This window comes from Dama dama, chromosome 13 (assembly GCF_033118175.1).
Source record: "Dama dama isolate Ldn47 chromosome 13, ASM3311817v1, whole genome shotgun sequence".
Classification (NCBI taxonomy): Eukaryota; Metazoa; Chordata; class Mammalia; order Artiodactyla; family Cervidae; genus Dama; species Dama dama.
Window position 1 is genome coordinate 6,304,180 of NC_083693.1, and position 20,661 is coordinate 6,324,840.

Sequence of the window (20,661 nt, forward strand, 5' to 3'; positions counted from 1 at the left end):
ATCCATTTTCAAGAGGAGTCAGGCATCGTCTCCTTCGGAAGTATTGATCTCAGCGGACCTCTCGAGTTTTCAAAGGATATGAGGCCTCCGGTCGAGAGGAGGCGGAGGACTAGGTCTTTCTCTGTGGTCTCCACAGGGGATTCAGACAACCCTTCGTCTTGGGAGATGCAAGACGAGCCTGCATTCAATTCACTGCAGGGATATCCGGCCTTACTTCGAGTCAGAGCATCTCGGTGGCCATTCCACTTGAGGCCACAAACTCAGGGTCCCTCTCACATACCTGTAGCTGAGAGAAGCCTCCTCTTGAGGTGCTTGTGGAAAGTTGGTATTCCTCTTGAGTCGAAGCCAGGGACTGAGCTCTCATCTCGAGTAGATTTGGGATCCACGGAGCCCTTTCGTGTTGCTCCAGTGACCTCAGGATCCCTCTAGACTTGAGACAGTGATCTTGGGTTTTCTCTGGAGTGCCATCAAGGAAATCAAGGCTCCTTTCACGTTTGATGTGGAACACGGAATTGCTCTGCACACAGTGCAGGGGAATCGGGCCTCATGTCGCGGCGAGGGGGAAGTCTCATAGTTTTTCTCGAGTTGCGGCCGGAACCTGGGGTATATTCTCGAGTTACGACGGGGAGGGCCCTTCCCACGTGTTTGTTCAGCGACGTCAGACTCCTGCCTAGGTGCGAGGGACACCTCAGGATTCTCCTCGAGTATTGGCATGGCAATTGGGACGCGTCTCCACGTGAGGCGGGAGACCCAGGGTCCCTTTCCACGTGCCAGAGGGATCCTGGGACTCCTATCCATTTTCAAGAGGAGTCAGGCATCGTCTCCTTTGGAAGCATTGATCTCCGCGGACCTCTCGAGTTTTCAAAGGATGTGAGGCCTCCGGTCGCCATGAGGCTGAGAACTAGGTCTTTCTCTGTGGTCTCCACAGGGGATTCAGACATCCCTTCATCTTGGGAGAGGCAAGATGAGCCTGCATTCAATTCACTGCAGGGATATCCAGCCTTACTTCGAGTCAGAGCATCTCGGTGTCCATTCTACTTGAGGCCACAAACTCAGGGTCCCTCTAACATACCTGTAGCTGAGAGAAGCCTCCTCTTGAGGTGCTTGTGGAAAGTTCGTATTCCTCTTGAGTCAAAACCAGGGACTAAGCTCTCATCTCCAGTTGATTTGGGGTCCACGGAGCCCTTTCCTTTTGCTCCAGTGACCTCAGGATCCCTCTAGACTTGAGACAGTGATCTTGGGTTTTCTCTGGAGTGTCATCAAGGAAATCAAGGCTCCTTTCACCTTTGATGTGGAACACGGAATTGCTCTGCACGCAGTGCACTGGAATCAGGCCTTATCTCGCGGCGAAGGGGAAGTCTCATGATTTTTCTCGAGTTGCGGCCGGAACCTGGGGTATATTCTCGAGTTACGACGGGGAGGGCCCTTCCAGACACGTGTTTGTTCAGAGACTTCAGAACTCCTGCCTAGGTGCGAGTGACACCTCAGGATTCTCCTCGAGTCTAGGCATGGCAATTGGGACGCGTCTCCACGTGAGACGGAAGGCCCAGTGTCCCTTTCCACGTGCCAAAGGGATCCTGGGACTCCTATCCATTTTGAAGAAGAGTCAGGCGTCGTCTCCTTTGGAAGCATTGACCTCCGCAGACCTCTCGAGTTTTCAATGAATATGAGGCCTCCGGTTGCGTTGACGGGGAGGACTAGGTTTTTTCTCTGCTCTCCACAGGGGATTCAGACAACCCTTCGTCTTGGGAGATGCAAGACGAGCCTGCATTCAATTCACTGCAGGAATATCCGGCCTTAGTTCGAGTCAGAGCATCTCGGTGTCCATTCCACTTGAGGCCACAAACTCAGGGTCCCTCTCACATACCTGTAGCTGAGAGAAGCCTCCTCTTGAGGTGCTTTTGGAAAGTTGGTATTCCTCTTGAGTCGAAGCCAAGGACTAAGCCCTCATCTCGAGTTGATTTGGGGTCCACGGAACCATTTCGTTTTGCTACAGTGACCTCAGGATGAATCTAGACTTGAGACAGTGATCTTGGGTTTTCTCTGGAGTGCCATCAAGGAAATCAAGGCTCCTTTCACGTTTGATGTGGAATGCGGAATTGCTCTGCACGCAGTGCAGGGGAATCGGGCCTCATCTCGCGGCGAGGGCGAAGTCTCATGGTTTTTCGCGAGTTGCGGCCGGAACCTGGGGTATATTCTCGAGTTACGACGGGGAGGGCCCTTCCAGACACGTGTTTGTTCAGCGACGTCAGGTCTCCTGCCTAGGTGCGAGGGACACCTCGGCATTCTCCTCGAGTCTTGGCATGGCAATGGGGACGCGTCTCCACGTGAGGAGGGAGACCCAGGGTCCCTTTCCACGTGCCACAGGGATCCTGGGACTCCTATCCATTTTCAAGAGGAGTCAGGCATCGTCTCTTTTGGAAGCATTCATCTCCGCGGACCTCTTGAATTTTCAAAGGATGTGAGGCCTCCGGTCGCGATGAGGGGGAAAATAGGTCTTTCTCTGTGGTCTCCACAGGGGATTCAGACATCCCTTCGTCTTGGGAGATGCAAGACGAGCCTGCATTCAATTCACTGCAGGGATATCCGGCCTTACTTCGAGTCAGAGCATCTCGGTGTCCTTTCCACTTGAGGCCACAAACTCAGGGTCCCTCTCACATACCTGTAGCTGAGAGAAGCCTCCTCTTGAGGTGCTTGTGGAAAGTTGGTATTCCTCTTGAGTCGAAGCCAGGGACTAAGCTCTCATCTCGAGTTGATTTGGGGTCCACGGAGCCCTTTCGTGTTGCTCCAGTGGCCTCAGGATCCCTCTAGACTTGAGACAGTGATCTTGGGTTTTCTCTGGTGTGCCATCAAGGAAATCAAGGCTCCTTTCACGTTTGATGTGGAACACGGAATTGCTCTGCACGCAGTGCAGGGATATCGGGTCTCAACTCGCGGCGAGGGAGAAGTCTCATGGTTTTCTCGAGTTGCGGCCGGAACCTGGGGTATATTCTCGAGTTACGACGGGGAGGGCCCTTCCAGACACGTGTTTGTTCAGCGACGTCAGGACCCCTGCCTAGGTGTGAGGGACAACTCGGGATTCTCCTCGAGTCTTGGCATGGCAATTGGGACGCGTCTCCACGTGAGGCGGGAGACCCAGGGTCCCTTTCCACGTGCCACAGATATCCTGGGTATCCTATCCATTTTCAAGAGGAGTCAGGCATCGTCTCCTTTGGAAGCATTGATCTCCACGGTCCTCTCAAGGTTTCAAAGGATGTGAGGCCTCCGGTCGCGAAGAGGCGGAGATGTAGGTCTTTCTCTGTGGTCTCCACAGGGGATTCAGACATCCGTTCGTCTTGGGAGATGCAAGACGAGCCTGCATTCAATTCACTGCAGGGATATCCGGCCTTACTTCGAGTCAGAGCATCTCGGTGTCCATTCCACTTGAGGCCACAAACTCAGGGTCCCTCTCACATACCTGTAGCTGAGAGAAGCCTCCTCTTGAGGTGCTTGTGGAAAGTTGGTATTCCTCTTGAGTCGAAGCCAGGGACTAAGCTATCATCTCGATTTGATTTGGGGCCCACGGAGACCTTTCGTGTTGCTCCAGTGACCTCAGGATCCCTCTAGACTTGGGACAGTGATCTTGGGTTTTCTCTGGAGTGCAAACAAGGAAATCAAGGCTCCTTTCTCGTTTGATGTGGAACACGGTATTGCTCTGCACGCAGTGCAGGGGAATCGGGCCTCATCTCACAGAGAGGGGGAAGTCTCATGGTTTTTCTCGAGTTGCGGCCGGAACCTGGGGTATATTCTACAGTTACGACGGGGAGGGCCTTTCCAGAGACGTGTTTGTTCAGCGACGTCAGGACTCCTGCCTAGGTGCGAGGGACACCTCGGGATTCCCCTCGAGTCTTGGCATGGCAATTGGGACGCGTCTCCACGTGAGGCGGGAGACCCAGGGTCCCTTTCCACGTGCCACAGGGATCCTGGGACTCCTATCCATTTTCAAGAGGAGTCAGGCATCGTCTCCTTTGGAAGCATTAATCTCCGCAGACCTCTCGAGTTTTCAAAGGATGTGAGGCCTCCGGTCGCGTTGAGGCGGAGAACTAGGTCTTTCTCTTTGGTCTGCACAGGGAATTCAGACATCCCTTCGCCTTGGGAGACGCAAGACGAGCCTGCATTCAATTCACTGCAGGGATATCCGGCCTTACTTGGAGTCAGAGCATCTCGGTGTCCATTCCATTTGAGGCCACAAACTCAGGGTCCCTCTCACATACCTGTAGCTGAGAGAAGCCTCCTCTTGAGGTGCTTTTGGAAAGTTAGTATTCCTCTTGAGTGGAAGCCAGGGACTAAGCTCTCATCTCGAGTTGATTTGCGGTCAATGGAGCCCTTTCGTGTTGCTCCAATGACCTCAGGATCCCTCTAGACTTGAGACAGTGATCTTGGGTTTTCTCTGGAGTGCCATCATGGAAATCAAGGCTCCTTTCACGTTTGATGTGGAACACGGAATTGCTCTGCACACAGTGCAGGGGAATCGGGCCTCATCTCGCGGCGAGGGAGAAGTGTCATGGTTTTTCTCAAGTTGCGGCCGGAACCTGGGTTATATTCTCGAGTAACGACGGGGAGGGCCCTTCGAGACACCTGTTTGTTCAGTGACGTCAGGACTCCTGCCTAGGTGCGAGGGACCCCTCGGGATTCTCCTCGAGTCTTGGCATGGCAATTGGGACGCGTCTCCACGTGAGGCCGGAGACCCAGGGTCCCTTTCCACGTGCCACAGGGTTCCTGGGACTCCTATCCATTTTGAAGAGGAGTCAGGCATTGTCTCCTTTGGAAGCATTGATATCCGTGGACCTCTCGAATTTTCAAAGGATGTGAGGCCTCCGGTCGCGATGAGGCGGAGAACTAGGACTTTCTCTGTGGTCTCCACAGGGGATTCAGACATCCCTTCGTCTTGGGAGATGCAAGACGAGCCTGCATTCAATTCACTGCAGAGATATCCGGCCTTACTTCGAGTCAGAGCATTTCGGTGTCCATTCCACTTGAGGCCACAAACTCAGGGTCCCTCTCACATACCTGTAGCTGAGAGAAGCCTCCTCTTGAGGTGCTTGTGGAAAGCTGGTATTCTTCTTGATTCGAAGCCAGGGACTAAGCTCTCATCTCGAGATGATTTGGGGTCCACGGAGCCCTTTCGTGTTGATCCAGTGACCTCAGGATCCCTCTAGACTAGAGAAAGTGACTTTGGGTTTTCTCTGGAGTGCCATCAAGGAAATCAAGGCTCCTTTCACGTTTGACGTGGAACACGGAATTGCTCTCCACGCAGTGCAGGGGAATCGGGCCTCATCTTGCAGCGAGGGGGAAGTCTCATGGTTTTTCTCGAGTTGCGTCCGGTACCTGGGGTATATTCTCGAGTTACGACGGGGAGGGCCCTTCCAGACACGTGTTTGTTCAGCTACATCAGGACGCCTGCCTAGGTGCGAGGGACACCTCGGGATTCTCCTCGAGTCTTGGCATGGCAATTGGGTCGCGTCTCCACGTGAGGCGGGAGACCCAGTGTCCCTTTCCACGTGCCACAGGGATCCTGGGACTCCTATCCATTTTCAAGAGGAGTCAGGGATTGTCTGCTTTGGAAGCATTGATCTCCGCAGGCCTCTAGAGTTTTCAAAAGATGTGAGGCCTCCGGTCGCGATGAGGCGGAGGACTAGGTCTTTCTCTGTCATCTCCACAGGGGATTAAGACATCCCTTCATCTTGGGAGATGCAAGACGAGCCTGCTTTCAATTCACTGCAGGGATATCCTGCCTTACTTCGAGTCAGAGCATCTCAGTGTCCATTCCACTGGAGGCCACACACTCAGGGTCCCTCTCACATACCGTTAGCTAAGAGAAGCCTCCTCTTGAGGTGCTTGTGGAAAGTTGGTATTCCTCTTGCGTCGAACCCAGGACTAAGCTCTCATCTCGAGTTGATTTGGGGTCCACGGAGCCCTTTCGTGTTGTTCCAGTGACCTCAGGATCCCTCTAGACTTGAGACAGTGATCTTGGGTTTTCTCTGGAGTGCCATAAAGGAAATCAAGGCTCCGTTCACGTTTGATGTGGAACACGGAATTTCTCTGCACGCAGTCCAGGGGAATCGGGCCTCATCCAGCGGCGAGGGGGAAGTCTCATGGTTTTTCTCGAGTTGCGGCCGGAACCTGGGGTATATTCTCGAGTTACGACGGGGAGGGCCCTTCCAGACACTTGTTTGTTCAGCGACGTCAGGACTCCTGCCTACGAGCGAGGGACACCTCGGGATTCTCCTCGAGTCTTGGCATGGCAATTGGGAGGTGTCTCCACGTGAGGCGGGAGACCCAGGTCCCTTTCCACGTGCCATAGGGATCCTGGGATTCCTATCCGTTTTCAAGAGGAGTCAGGCATCTTCTCCTTTGTAAGCATTGATCTCCGTGGACCTCTCGAGTTTTCAAAAGATGTGAGGCCTCCGCTCTCGATGAGGCGGAGAACTCGGTCTTTCTCTGTGGTCTCCACAGGGGATTCAGACATCCCTTCGTCTTGGGAGATGCACGACGAGCCTGCATTCCTTTCACTGCAGGGATATCCGGCCTTACTTCGAGTCACAGAATCTCGGTCTCCATTCCACTTGAGGCAACAAACTCAGGGGCCCTCTCACATACCTGTAGCTGAGAGAAGCCTCCTCTTGAGGTGCTTGTGGAAAGTTGGTATTCCTCTTGAGTCGAAGCCAGGGACTAAGCTCTCATCTTGAGTTGATTTGGGGTCCACGGAGCCCTTTCGTGTTGCTCCAGTGACCTCAGGATCCCTCTAGACTTGAGACAGTGATCTTGGGTTGTCTCTGGAGTGCCATCAAGGAAATCAAGGCTCCTTTCACGTTTGATGTGGAACACGGAATTGCTCTGCACGCATTGCAGGGGAATCGGGCCTCATCTCGCGGCGAGGGGGAATTCTCGTCGTTTTTCTCAAGTTGTGGCCGGAACCTGGCGTATATTCTCGAGTTACGACGGGGAGGTCCCTTCCAGACACGTGTTTGTTCAGCGACGTCAGGACTCCTGCCTAGGTGCGAGGGACACCTGGGGATTCTCCTCGAGTCTTGGCATGGCAATTGGGACGCGTTTCCACGAGAGGCGGGAGACCCAGGGTCCCTTTCCACGTGCCTCAGGGATCCTGGGACTCCTATCCATTTTCAAGAGGAGTCAGGCATCGTCTCCTTTGGAAGCATTGATCTCTGCGGACCTCTCGAGTTTTCAAAGGATGTGAGGCCTCCGCTCGCGATGAGGCGGAGAATTAGGTCTTTCTCTGTGGTCTCCACAGGGGATTCAGACATCCCTTCTTCTTGGGAGATGCAAGACGAGCCTGCATTCATTTCACTGCAGGGATATCCGGCCTTACTTCGAGTCAGAGCATCTCGGTGTCCATTCCACTTGAGGCCACAAACTCGGGGTCCCTCAAATATACCTGTAGCTGAGAGAAGCCTCCTCTTGAGGTGCTTGTGGAAAGATGGTATTCCTCTTGAGTCGAAGCCAGGGACTAAGCTCTCATCTCGAGTTGATTTGGGGTCCACGGAGCCCTTTCCTGTTGGTCCAGTGACCTCAGGATCCCTCTAGACTTGAGACAGTGATCTTGGGTTTTCTCTGGAGTGCCATCAAGGAAATCAAGGCTCCTTTCACGTTTGATGTGGAACACGGAATTGCTCTGCATGCAGTGCAGGGGAATCGGGCCTCATCTCGCGGCGAGTGGGAAATCTCATGGTTTTTCTCGAGTTGCGGCCGGAACCTGGGGTATATTCTCGAGTTACGACGGGGAGGGCCCTTCCAGACACGTGTTTGTTCAGCGACGTCAGGACTCCTGCCTAGGTGCGAGGGACACCTCGGGATTCTCCTCGAGTCTTGGCATGGCAATTGGGACGCGTCTCCACGTGAGGCGGGAGACCCAGGGTCCCTTTCCACGTGCCACAGGGATCCTGGGACTCCTATCCATTTTCAAGAGGAGTCAGGCATCGTCTCCTTTGGAAGCATTGATCTCCGCAGACCTCTCGAGTATTCAAAGGATGAGGCCTCCGGTCGCGACGAGGCGGACGACTAGGTCTTACTCTGTCGTCTCCACCGGGGATTCAGACATCCCTTCGTCTTGTGAGATGCAAGAAAAGCCTGCATTAATTCACTGCAGGGATATCCGGCCTTACTTCGAGTCAGAGCATCTCAGTGTCCATTCCACTTGAGGCCACAATGTCAGGGTCCCTCAAATATACCTGTAGCTGAGAGAAGCCTCCTCTTGAGGTGCTTGTGGAAAGTTGGTATTCCTCTTGAGTCTAAGCCAGGGACTAAGCTCTCTTCTCGAGTTGATTTTCGGTCCACGAAGCCCTTTCCTGTTGATCCAGTGACCTCAGGATCCCTCTAGACTTGAGACAGTGATCTTGGGTTTTCTCTGGAGTGCCATCAAGGAAATCTAGGCTCCGTTCACGTTTGATGTGGAACACGGAATTGCTCTGCATGCATTGCAGGGGAATCGGGCCTCATCTCGCGGCGAGGGGGAAGTCTCATGGTTTTTCTCGATTTGCGCCCGGAACCTGGGGTATATTCTCGAGTTACGACGGGGAGGGCCCTTCCAGACACGTGTTTGTTCAGCGACGTCAGCACTCCTGCCTAGGTGCGAGGGACACCTCGGGATTCTCCTCGAGTCTTGGCATGGCAATTGGGACGCGTCTCCACGTGAGGCGGGAGACCCAGTGTCCCTTTCCACGTGCCACAGGGATCCGGGAATCGTATCCATATTCAAGGGGAGTCAGGCATCGTCTCCTTTGGAATCATTGATCTCCGCGGACCTCTCGAGTTTTCAAAGGATCTGAGGCCTCCGGTCACGATGAGACGGAGAACTAGGTCTTTCTCTGTGGTCTCCACAGGGGAATCAGACATCCCTTCGTCTTGGGAGATGCAAGACGAGCCTGCATTCCATTCAGTGCAGGGATATCCGGCCTTATTTCGAGTCAGAGCATCTCGGTGTCCATTCCACTTGAGGCCACAAATTCCGGGTGCCTCTCACATACCTGTAACTGAGAGAAGCCTCCTCTTGAGGTGCTTGTGGAAAGTTGGTATTCCACGTGAGTAGAAGCCAGGGACTAAGCTCTAATCTCGAGTTGATTTTGGGTCTACGGAGCCCTTTCTTGTTTCTACAGTGACCTCAGGATCCCTCTAGACTAGAGACAGTGATCTTGGGTTTTCTCTGGAGTGCCATCAAGGAAATCAAGGCTCCTTTCACGTTTGATGTGGAACACGGAATTGCTCTGCACGCAGTGCAGGGGAATCGGGCCTCATCTCGCGGCGAGGGGGAAGTCTCATGGTTTTTCTCGAGTTGCGGCCGGAACCTGGGGTATATTCTCGAGTTTCGACGGGGAGGGACCTTCCAGACACGTGTTTGTTCAGCGACGTCAGGACTCCTGCCTAGGTGCGAGGGACACCTCGGGATTCTCCTCGAGTCTTGGCATGGCAATTGGGACGCGTCTCCATGTGAGGCGGGCGACCCAGGGTCCCTTTCCACGTGCCACAGGTATCCTGGGACTCCTATCCATTTTCAAGAGGAGTCAGGCATCGTCTCCTTTGGAAGCATTGATCTCCGCCGCCTCTCGAATTTTCAAAGGATGCGAGGCCTCGCGTCGCGACGAGGCGGAGAACTAGGTCTTTCTCTGTGGTCTCCACAGGGAATTCAGACATCCCTTCGTCTTGGGAGATGCAAGACGAGCCTGCATTCAATTCACTGCAGGGATATCCGGCCTTACTTCGAGTCAGAGCATCTCGGTGTCCATTTCACTTGAGGCCACAACTCAGGGGCCCTCTCACATACCTGAGGCTGAGAGAAGCCTCCTCTTGAGGTGCTTGTGGAAAGTTGGTATTCCTGTTGAGTCGAAGCCAGGGACTAAGCTCTCATCTCGAGTTGATTTGGGGTTGACTGAGCCCTCTTGTGTTGCTACAGTGACCTCAGCATCCCTCTAGACTTGAGACAGTGATCTTGGGTTTTCTCTGGAGTGCCATCAAGGAAATCAAGGCTCCTTTCACGTTTGATGTGGAACACAGAATTGCTCTGCACGCAGTGCAGGGGAATCGGGCCTCATGTTGCGGCGAGGGGAAGTCTCATGGTTTTTCTCGAGATGCGGCCAGAACCTGGGGTATATTCTCGAGTTACGACGGGGAGGGCCCTTCCAGACACGTGTTTGTTCAGCAACGGCAGGACTCCTGCCTAGGTGCGAGGGACACCTCGGGATTCTCCTCGAGTCTTGGCATGGCAATTGGGAGGCGTCTCCACGTGAGCCGGGAGACCCAGGGTCCCGTTCCACGTGCCACAGGGATCCTGGGACTCCTATCCATTTTCAAGAGGAGTCAGGCATCGTCTCCTTTGGAAGCATTGATCTCCGTGGACCTCTCCAGTTTTCAAAGGATGTGAGGCCTCCGGTCGCGATGAGGCGGAGAACTAGGTGTTTCTTTGTGGTCTCCTCAGGGGATTCAGACATCCCTTCGTCTTGGGAGATGCAAGACGATTCTGCATTCAATTCACTGCAGGGATATCTGTCCTTACTTCGAGTCAGAGCATCTCGGTGTCCATTCCACTTTAGGCCACAAACTCAGGGTCTCTCTCACATACCTGTAGCTGAGAGAAACCTCCTCTTGAGGTGCTTGTGGAAACTTGGTATTCCTCTTGAGTCGAAGCCAGGGACTAAGCTCTCATCTCGAGTTGATTTGGGGTCGACGGAGCCCTTTCATGTTGCTCCAGTGACCTCAGTATCCCTCTAGACTTGAGACAGTAATCTTGGGATTTCTATGGAGTTCCATCAAGGAAATCAAGGCTCCTTTCACGTTTGATGTGGAACACGGAATTGCTCTGCAGCCAGACCAGGGGAATCGGGCCTCATCTCGCGGCGAGGGGGAAGTCTCATGGTTTTTCTCGAGTTGCAGCCGGAACCTGGGGTATATTCTCGTGTTACGACGGTGAGGGCCCTTCCAGACACGTGTTTGTTCAGCGACGTCAGGACTCCTGCCTAGGTGCGAGGGACACCTCGGGATTCTCCTCGATTCTTGGCATGGCAAATGGGACGTGTCTCCATGTGAGGCGGGTGACCCAGGTTCCCTTTCCACGTGCCACAGGGATCCTGGGACTCCTATCCATTTTCAAGAGGACTCAGGCATCGTCTCCTTTGGAAGCATTGATCTCCGCGGACGTCTCGAGTTTTCAAAGGATGTGAGGCCTCCAGTCGTGAAGAGGTGGAGAACTAGGTCTTCTCTCTGGTCTCCACAGTGGATTCAGACATCCCTTCATCTTGGGAGATGTAAGTCGAGCCTGCATTCAATTCACTGCAGGGATATCCGCCTTTACTTCGAGTCAGAGCATCTCGGTGTCCATTCCACTTGAGGCCACAAACTCAGGGTACCTCTCACATACCTGTAGCTGAGAGAAGCCTCCTCTTGAGGTACTTGTGGAAAGTTGGTATTCCTCTTGAGTCGAAGCCAGGGACTAAGCTCTCATCTCGAGTTGATTTGGGGTCCACGGAGCCCTTTCGTGTTGCTCCAGTGACCTCAGGATCTCTCTAGACTTGAGACAGTGATCTTGGGTTTTCTCTGGAGTGCCATCAAGGAAATCAAGGCTCCTTTCAAGTTTGATGTGGAACACGGAATTGCTCGGCACGCAGTGCAGGGGAATTGGGCTTCATCTCACGGCGAGGGGGAAGTCTCATGGTTTTTCTCGAGTTACAGCCGGAACCTGGGGTATATTCTCGAGTTACGACGGGGAGGGCCCTTCCAGACACGTGTTTGTTCAGCGACGTCAGCACTCCTGCCTAGGTGCGAGGGACACCTCGGGATTCTCCTCGAGTCTTGTCATGGCATTTGGGACGCGTCTCCACGTGAGGCGGGAAAAGCAGGGTCCCTTTCCAAGTGCCACAGGGATCCTGGGACTCCTATCCATTTTCAAGAGGAGTCAGGCATCGTCTCCTTTGGAAGCATTGATCTCCGCGGACCTCTCGAGTTTTCAAAGGATGTGAGGCCTCCGGTCGCGATGAGGCGGAGAACTAGGACTTTCTCTGTGGTCTCCACAGGGGATTCAGACATCCCTTCGTCTTGGGAGATGCAAGACGAGCCTGCATTCAATTCACTGCAGAGATATCCGGCCTTACTTCGAGTCAGAGCATTTCGGTGTCCATTCCACTTGAGGCCACAAACTCAGGGTCCCTCTCACATACCTGTAGCTGAGAGAAGCCTCCTCTTGAGGTGCTTGTGGAAAGCTGGTATTCTTCTTGATTCGAAGCCAGGGACTAAGCTCTCATCTCGAGATGATTTGGGGTCCACGGAGCCCTTTCGTGTTGATCCAGTGACCTCAGGATCCCTCTAGACTAGAGAAAGTGACTTTGGGTTTTCTCTGGAGTGCCATCAAGGAAATCAAGGCTCCTTTCACGTTTGACGTGGAACACGGAATTGCTCTCCACGCAGTGCAGGGGAATCGGGCCTCATCTTGCAGCGAGGGGGAAGTCTCATGGTTTTTCTCGAGTTGCGTCCGGTACCTGGGGTATATTCTCGAGTTACGACGGGGAGGGCCCTTCCAGACACGTGTTTGTTCAGCTACATCAGGACGCCTGCCTAGGTGCGAGGGACACCTCGGGATTCTCCTCGAGTCTTGGCATGGCAATTGGGTCGCGTCTCCACGTGAGGCGGGAGACCCAGTGTCCCTTTCCACGTGCCACAGGGATCCTGGGACTCCTATCCATTTTCAAGAGGAGTCAGGGATTGTCTGCTTTGGAAGCATTGATCTCCGCAGGCCTCTAGAGTTTTCAAAAGATGTGAGGCCTCCGGTCGCGATGAGGCGGAGGACTAGGTCTTTCTCTGTCATCTCCACAGGGGATTAAGACATCCCTTCATCTTGGGAGATGCAAGACGAGCCTGCTTTCAATTCACTGCAGGGATATCCTGCCTTACTTCGAGTCAGAGCATCTCAGTGTCCATTCCACTGGAGGCCACACACTCAGGGTCCCTCTCACATACCGTTAGCTAAGAGAAGCCTCCTCTTGAGGTGCTTGTGGAAAGTTGGTATTCCTCTTGCGTCGAACCCAGGACTAAGCTCTCATCTCGAGTTGATTTGGGGTCCACGGAGCCCTTTCGTGTTGTTCCAGTGACCTCAGGATCCCTCTAGACTTGAGACAGTGATCTTGGGTTTTCTCTGGAGTGCCATAAAGGAAATCAAGGCTCCGTTCACGTTTGATGTGGAACACGGAATTTCTCTGCACGCAGTCCAGGGGAATCGGGCCTCATCCAGCGGCGAGGGGGAAGTCTCATGGTTTTTCTCGAGTTGCGGCCGGAACCTGGGGTATATTCTCGAGTTACGACGGGGAGGGCCCTTCCAGACACTTGTTTGTTCAGCGACGTCAGGACTCCTGCCTACGAGCGAGGGACACCTCGGGATTCTCCTCGAGTCTTGGCATGGCAATTGGGAGGTGTCTCCACGTGAGGCGGGAGACCCAGGTCCCTTTCCACGTGCCATAGGGATCCTGGGATTCCTATCCGTTTTCAAGAGGAGTCAGGCATCTTCTCCTTTGTAAGCATTGATCTCCGTGGACCTCTCGAGTTTTCAAAAGATGTGAGGCCTCCGCTCTCGATGAGGCGGAGAACTCGGTCTTTCTCTGTGGTCTCCACAGGGGATTCAGACATCCCTTCGTCTTGGGAGATGCACGACGAGCCTGCATTCCTTTCACTGCAGGGATATCCGGCCTTACTTCGAGTCACAGAATCTCGGTCTCCATTCCACTTGAGGCAACAAACTCAGGGGCCCTCTCACATACCTGTAGCTGAGAGAAGCCTCCTCTTGAGGTGCTTGTGGAAAGTTGGTATTCCTCTTGAGTCGAAGCCAGGGACTAAGCTCTCATCTTGAGTTGATTTGGGGTCCACGGAGCCCTTTCGTGTTGCTCCAGTGACCTCAGGATCCCTCTAGACTTGAGACAGTGATCTTGGGTTGTCTCTGGAGTGCCATCAAGGAAATCAAGGCTCCTTTCACGTTTGATGTGGAACACGGAATTGCTCTGCACGCATTGCAGGGGAATCGGGCCTCATCTCGCGGCGAGGGGGAATTCTCGTCGTTTTTCTCAAGTTGTGGCCGGAACCTGGCGTATATTCTCGAGTTACGACGGGGAGGTCCCTTCCAGACACGTGTTTGTTCAGCGACGTCAGGACTCCTGCCTAGGTGCGAGGGACACCTGGGGATTCTCCTCGAGTCTTGGCATGGCAATTGGGACGCGTTTCCACGAGAGGCGGGAGACCCAGGGTCCCTTTCCACGTGCCTCAGGGATCCTGGGACTCCTATCCATTTTCAAGAGGAGTCAGGCATCGTCTCCTTTGGAAGCATTGATCTCTGCGGACCTCTCGAGTTTTCAAAGGATGTGAGGCCTCCGCTCGCGATGAGGCGGAGAATTAGGTCTTTCTCTGTGGTCTCCACAGGGGATTCAGACATCCCTTCTTCTTGGGAGATGCAAGACGAGCCTGCATTCATTTCACTGCAGGGATATCCGGCCTTACTTCGAGTCAGAGCATCTCGGTGTCCATTCCACTTGAGGCCACAAACTCGGGGTCCCTCAAATATACCTGTAGCTGAGAGAAGCCTCCTCTTGAGGTGCTTGTGGAAAGATGGTATTCCTCTTGAGTCGAAGCCAGGGACTAAGCTCTCATCTCGAGTTGATTTGGGGTCCACGGAGCCCTTTCCTGTTGGTCCAGTGACCTCAGGATCCCTCTAGACTTGAGACAGTGATCTTGGGTTTTCTCTGGAGTGCCATCAAGGAAATCAAGGCTCCTTTCACGTTTGATGTGGAACACGGAATTGCTCTGCATGCAGTGCAGGGGAATCGGGCCTCATCTCGCGGCGAGTGGGAAATCTCATGGTTTTTCTCGAGTTGCGGCCGGAACCTGGGGTATATTCTCGAGTTACGACGGGGAGGGCCCTTCCAGACACGTGTTTGTTCAGCGACGTCAGGACTCCTGCCTAGGTGCGAGGGACACCTCGGGATTCTCCTCGAGTCTTGGCATGGCAATTGGGACGCGTCTCCACGTGAGGCGGGAGACCCAGGGTCCCTTTCCACGTGCCACAGGGATCCTGGGACTCCTATCCATTTTCAAGAGGAGTCAGGCATCGTCTCCTTTGGAAGCATTGATCTCCGCAGACCTCTCGAGTTTTCAAAGGATGAGGCCTCCGGTCGCGACGAGGCGGACGACTAGGTCTTACTCTGTCGTCTCCACCGGGGATTCAGACATCCCTTCGTCTTGTGAGATGCAAGAAAAGCCTGCATTAATTCACTGCAGGGATATCCGGCCTTACTTCGAGTCAGAGCATCTCAGTGTCCATTCCACTTGAGGCCACAATGTCAGGGTCCCTCAAATATACCTGTAGCTGAGAGAAGCCTCCTCTTGAGGTGCTTGTGGAAAGTTGGTATTCCTCTTGAGTCTAAGCCAGGGACTAAGCTCTCTTCTCGAGTTGATTTTCGGTCCACGAAGCCCTTTCCTGTTGATCCAGTGACCTCAGGATCCCTCTAGACTTGAGACAGTGATCTTGGGTTTTCTCTGGAGTGCCATCAAGGAAATCTAGGCTCCGTTCACGTTTGATGTGGAACACGGAATTGCTCTGCATGCATTGCAGGGGAATCGGGCCTCATCTCGCGGCGAGGGGGAAGTCTCATGGTTTTTCTCGATTTGCGCCCGGAACCTGGGGTATATTCTCGAGTTACGACGGGGAGGGCCCTTCCAGACACGTGTTTGTTCAGCGACGTCAGCACTCCTGCCTAGGTGCGAGGGACACCTCGGGATTCTCCTCGAGTCTTGGCATGGCAATTGGGACGCGTCTCCACGTGAGGCGGGAGACCCAGTGTCCCTTTCCACGTGCCACAGGGATCCGGGAATCGTATCCATATTCAAGGGGAGTCAGGCATCGTCTCCTTTGGAATCATTGATCTCCGCGGACCTCTCGAGTTTTCAAAGGATCTGAGGCCTCCGGTCACGATGAGACGGAGAACTAGGTCTTTCTCTGTGGTCTCCACAGGGGAATCAGACATCCCTTCGTCTTGGGAGATGCAAGACGAGCCTGCATTCCATTCAGTGCAGGGATATCCGGCCTTATTTCGAGTCAGAGCATCTCGGTGTCCATTCCACTTGAGGCCACAAATTCCGGGTGCCTCTCACATACCTGTAACTGAGAGAAGCCTCCTCTTGAGGTGCTTGTGGAAAGTTGGTATTCCACGTGAGTAGAAGCCAGGGACTAAGCTCTAATCTCGAGTTGATTTTGGGTCTACGGAGCCCTTTCTTGTTTCTACAGTGACCTCAGGATCCCTCTAGACTAGAGACAGTGATCTTGGGTTTTCTCTGGAGTGCCATCAAGGAAATCAAGGCTCCTTTCACGTTTGATGTGGAACACGGAATTGCTCTGCACGCAGTGCAGGGGAATCGGGCCTCATCTCGCGGCGAGGGGGAAGTCTCATGGTTTTTCTCGAGTTGCGGCCGGAACCTGGGGTATATTCTCGAGTTTCGACGGGGAGGGACCTTCCAGACACGTGTTTGTTCAGCGACGTCAGGACTCCTGCCTAGGTGCGAGGGACACCTCGGGATTCTCCTCGAGTCTTGGCATGGCAATTGGGACGCGTCTCCATGTGAGGCGGGCGACCCAGGGTCCCTTTCCACGTGCCACAGGTATCCTGGGACTCCTATCCATTTTCAAGAGGAGTCAGGCATCGTCTCCTTTGGAAGCATTGATCTCCGCCGCCTCTCGAATTTTCAAAGGATGCGAGGCCTCGCGTCGCGACGAGGCGGAGAACTAGGTCTTTCTCTGTGGTCTCCACAGGGAATTCAGACATCCCTTCGTCTTGGGAGATGCAAGACGAGCCTGCATTCAATTCACTGCAGGGATATCCGGCCTTACTTCGAGTCAGAGCATCTCGGTGTCCATTTCACTTGAGGCCACAACTCAGGGGCCCTCTCACATACCTGAGGCTGAGAGAAGCCTCCTCTTGAGGTGCTTGTGGAAAGTTGGTATTCCTGTTGAGTCGAAGCCAGGGACTAAGCTCTCATCTCGAGTTGATTTGGGGTTGACTGAGCCCTCTTGTGTTGCTACAGTGACCTCAGGATCCCTCTAGACTTGAGACAGTGATCTTGGGTTTTCTCTGGAGTGCCATCAAGGAAATCAAGGCTCCTTTCACGTTTGATGTGGAACACAGAATTGCTCTGCACGCAGTGCAGGGGAATCGGGCCTCATGTTGCGGCGAGGGGAAGTCTCATGGTTTTTCTCGAGATGCGGCCAGAACCTGGGGTATATTCTCGAGTTACGACGGGGAGGGCCCTTCCAGACACGTGTTTGTTCAGCAACGGCAGGACTCCTGCCTAGGTGCGAGGGACACCTCGGGATTCTCCTCGAGTCTTGGCATGGCAATTGGGAGGCGTCTCCACGTGAGCCGGGAGACCCAGGGTCCCGTTCCACGTGCCACAGGGATCCTGGGACTCCTATCCATTTTCAAGAGGAGTCAGGCATCGTCTCCTTTGGAAGCATTGATCTCCGTGGACCTCTCCAGTTTTCAAAGGATGTGAGGCCTCCGGTCGCGATGAGGCGGAGAACTAGGTGTTTCTTTGTGGTCTCCTCAGGGGATTCAGACATCCCTTCGTCTTGGGAGATGCAAGACGATTCTGCATTCAATTCACTGCAGGGATATCTGTCCTTACTTCGAGTCAGAGCATCTCGGTGTCCATTCCACTTTAGGCCACAAACTCAGGGTCTCTCTCACATACCTGTAGCTGAGAGAAACCTCCTCTTGAGGTGCTTGTGGAAACTTGGTATTCCTCTTGAGTCGAAGCCAGGGACTAAGCTCTCATCTCGAGTTGATTTGGGGTCGACGGAGCCCTTTCATGTTGCTCCAGTGACCTCAGTATCCCTCTAGACTTGAGACAGTAATCTTGGGATTTCTATGGAGTTCCATCAAGGAAATCAAGGCTCCTTTCACGTTTGATGTGGAACACGGAATTGCTCTGCAGCCAGACCAGGGGAATCGGGCCTCATCTCGCGGCGAGGGGGAAGTCTCATGGTTTTTCTCGAGTTGCAGCCGGAACCTGGGGTATATTCTCGTGTTACGACGGTGAGGGCCCTTCCAGACACGTGTTTGTTCAGCGACGTCAGGACTCCTGCCTAGGTGCGAGGGACACCTCGGGATTCTCCTCGATTCTTGGCATGGCAAATGGGACGTGTCTCCATGTGAGGCGGGTGACCCAGGTTCCCTTTCCACGTGCCACAGGGATCCTGGGACTCCTATCCATTTTCAAGAGGACTCAGGCATCGTCTCCTTTGGAAGCATTGATCTCCGCGGACGTCTCGAGTTTTCAAAGGATGTGAGGCCTCCAGTCGTGAAGAGGTGGAGAACTAGGTCTTCTCTCTGGTCTCCACAGTGGATTCAGACATCCCTTCATCTTGGGAGATGTAAGTCGAGCCTGCATTCAATTCACTGCAGGGATATCCGCCTTTACTTCGAGTCAGAGCATCTCGGTGTCCATTCCACTTGAGGCCACAAACTCAGGGTACCTCTCACATACCTGTAGCTGAGAGAAGCCTCCTCTTGAGGTACTTGTGGAAAGTTGGTATTCCTCTTGAGTCGAAGCCAGGGACTAAGCTCTCATCTCGAGTTGATTTGGGGTCCACGGAGCCCTTTCGTGTTGCTCCAGTGACCTCAGGATCTCTCTAGACTTGAGACAGTGATCTTGGGTTTTCTCTGGAGTGCCATCAAGGAAATCAAGGCTCCTTTCAAGTTTGATGTGGAACACGGAATTGCTCGGCACGCAGTGCAGGGGAATTGGGCTTCATCTCACGGCGAGGGGGAAGTCTCATGGTTTTTCTCGAGTTACAGCCGGAACCTGGGGTATATTCTCGAGTTACGACGGGGAGGGCCCTTCCAGACACGTGTTTGTTCAGCGACGTCAGCACTCCTGCCTAGGTGCGAGGGACACCTCGGGATTCTCCTCGAGTCTTGTCATGGCATTTGGGACGCGTCTCCACGTGAGGCGGGAAAAGCAGGGTCCCTTTCCAAGTGCCACAGGGATCCTGGGACTCCTATCCATTTTCAAGAGGAGTCAGGCATCGTCTCCTTTGGAAGCATTGATCTCCGCGGACCTGTCGAGTTTTCAAAGGATGTGAGACCTCCGGTCCCGATGTGGCGAGAACTAGGTCTTTCTTGTGGTCTCCAGAGGGGATTCAGACATCCCTTCGTGTTGGGAGATGCAAGACGAGCCTGCATTCAATTCACTCTTGGGATATCCGGCCTTACTTTGAGTCAGAGCATCTCGGTGTCCATTCCACTTGAGGCCACAAACTGAGGGTCCTCTCACATACCTGTAGCTGAGAGAAGCCTCCTCTGGAGGTGCTTGTGGAAAGTTGGTATTCCTCTTGAGTCGAAGCCAGGGACTAAGCTCTCATCTGGAGTTAATTGGGGTCCACGGAGCCCTTTCGTGTTGCTCCAGTGACCTCAGGATCCTCCTAGACTTGAGACAGTGATCTTGGGTTTTCTCTGGAGTGCCATCAAGGAAATCAAGGCTCCTTTCACGTTTGATGTGGAACACGGAATTGATCTGCACGCAGGGCAGGGGAATCGGGCCTCATCTCGCGGCGAGGGGGAAGTCTCATGGTTTTTCTAGAGTTGCGGCCATAACCTGGGGTATATTCTCGAGTTACGACGGGGAGGGCCCTTCCAGACACGTGTTTGTTCAGCGACGTCAGGACTCCTGCCTAGGTGCGAGGGACAACTCGGGATTCTCCTCGAGTCTTGGCATGGCAATTGGGACGCGTCTCCACGTGAGGCGGGAGACCCAGGGTCCCTTTCCACGTGCCACAGGGATCCTGGGACTCCTATCCATTTTCAAGAGGAGTCAGGCATCGTCTCCTTTGGAAGTATTTTTCTGCGCGGAGCTCTCGAGTTTTCAAAGGATGTGAGGCCTCCGGTCGCGATGAGGCGGAAACTAGGTCTTTCTCTGTGGTCTCCACAGCGGATTCAGACATCCCTTCGTCTTGGGAGATGGAAGACGAGCATGCATTCAATTCACTGCAGGGATATCTGTCCTTACTTCGAGTCAGAGCATCTCGGTGTCCATTCCACTTGAGGCCACAAACTAAGGTTCCCTCTCACATACCTGTAGCTGAGAGAAGTCTCCTCTGGAGGTGCTTGTGGAAAGTTGGTATTCCTCTTGAGTCGAAGCCAGGGACTAAGCTCTCATTTCGAGTTGATTTGGGATCCACGGATCCCTTTCGTGTTGCTCCAATGACCTCAGGATCCCTCTAGACTTGAAACAGTGATCTTGGGTTTTCTCTGGAGTGCCATCAAGGAAATCAAGGCTCCTTTCACATTTGATGTGGAATACGGAATTGATCTGCACGCAGTGCAGGGGAATCGGGCCTCATCTCGCGGCGAGGGGGAAGTCTCTTGGTTTTTCTCGAGTTGCGGCAGGAACCTGTGGTATATTGTCGAGTTACGACGGGGAGGGCCCTCCAGACGCGTGTTTGTTCAGTGACGTCAGGACTCCTGCCTAGGAGCGAGGGACACCTCGGGATTGTACTCGAGTCTTGGCATGGCAATTGAGACGCGTCTCCACGTGAGGCGGGAAACCCAGGGTCCCTTTCCACGTGCCACAGGGATCCTGGGACTC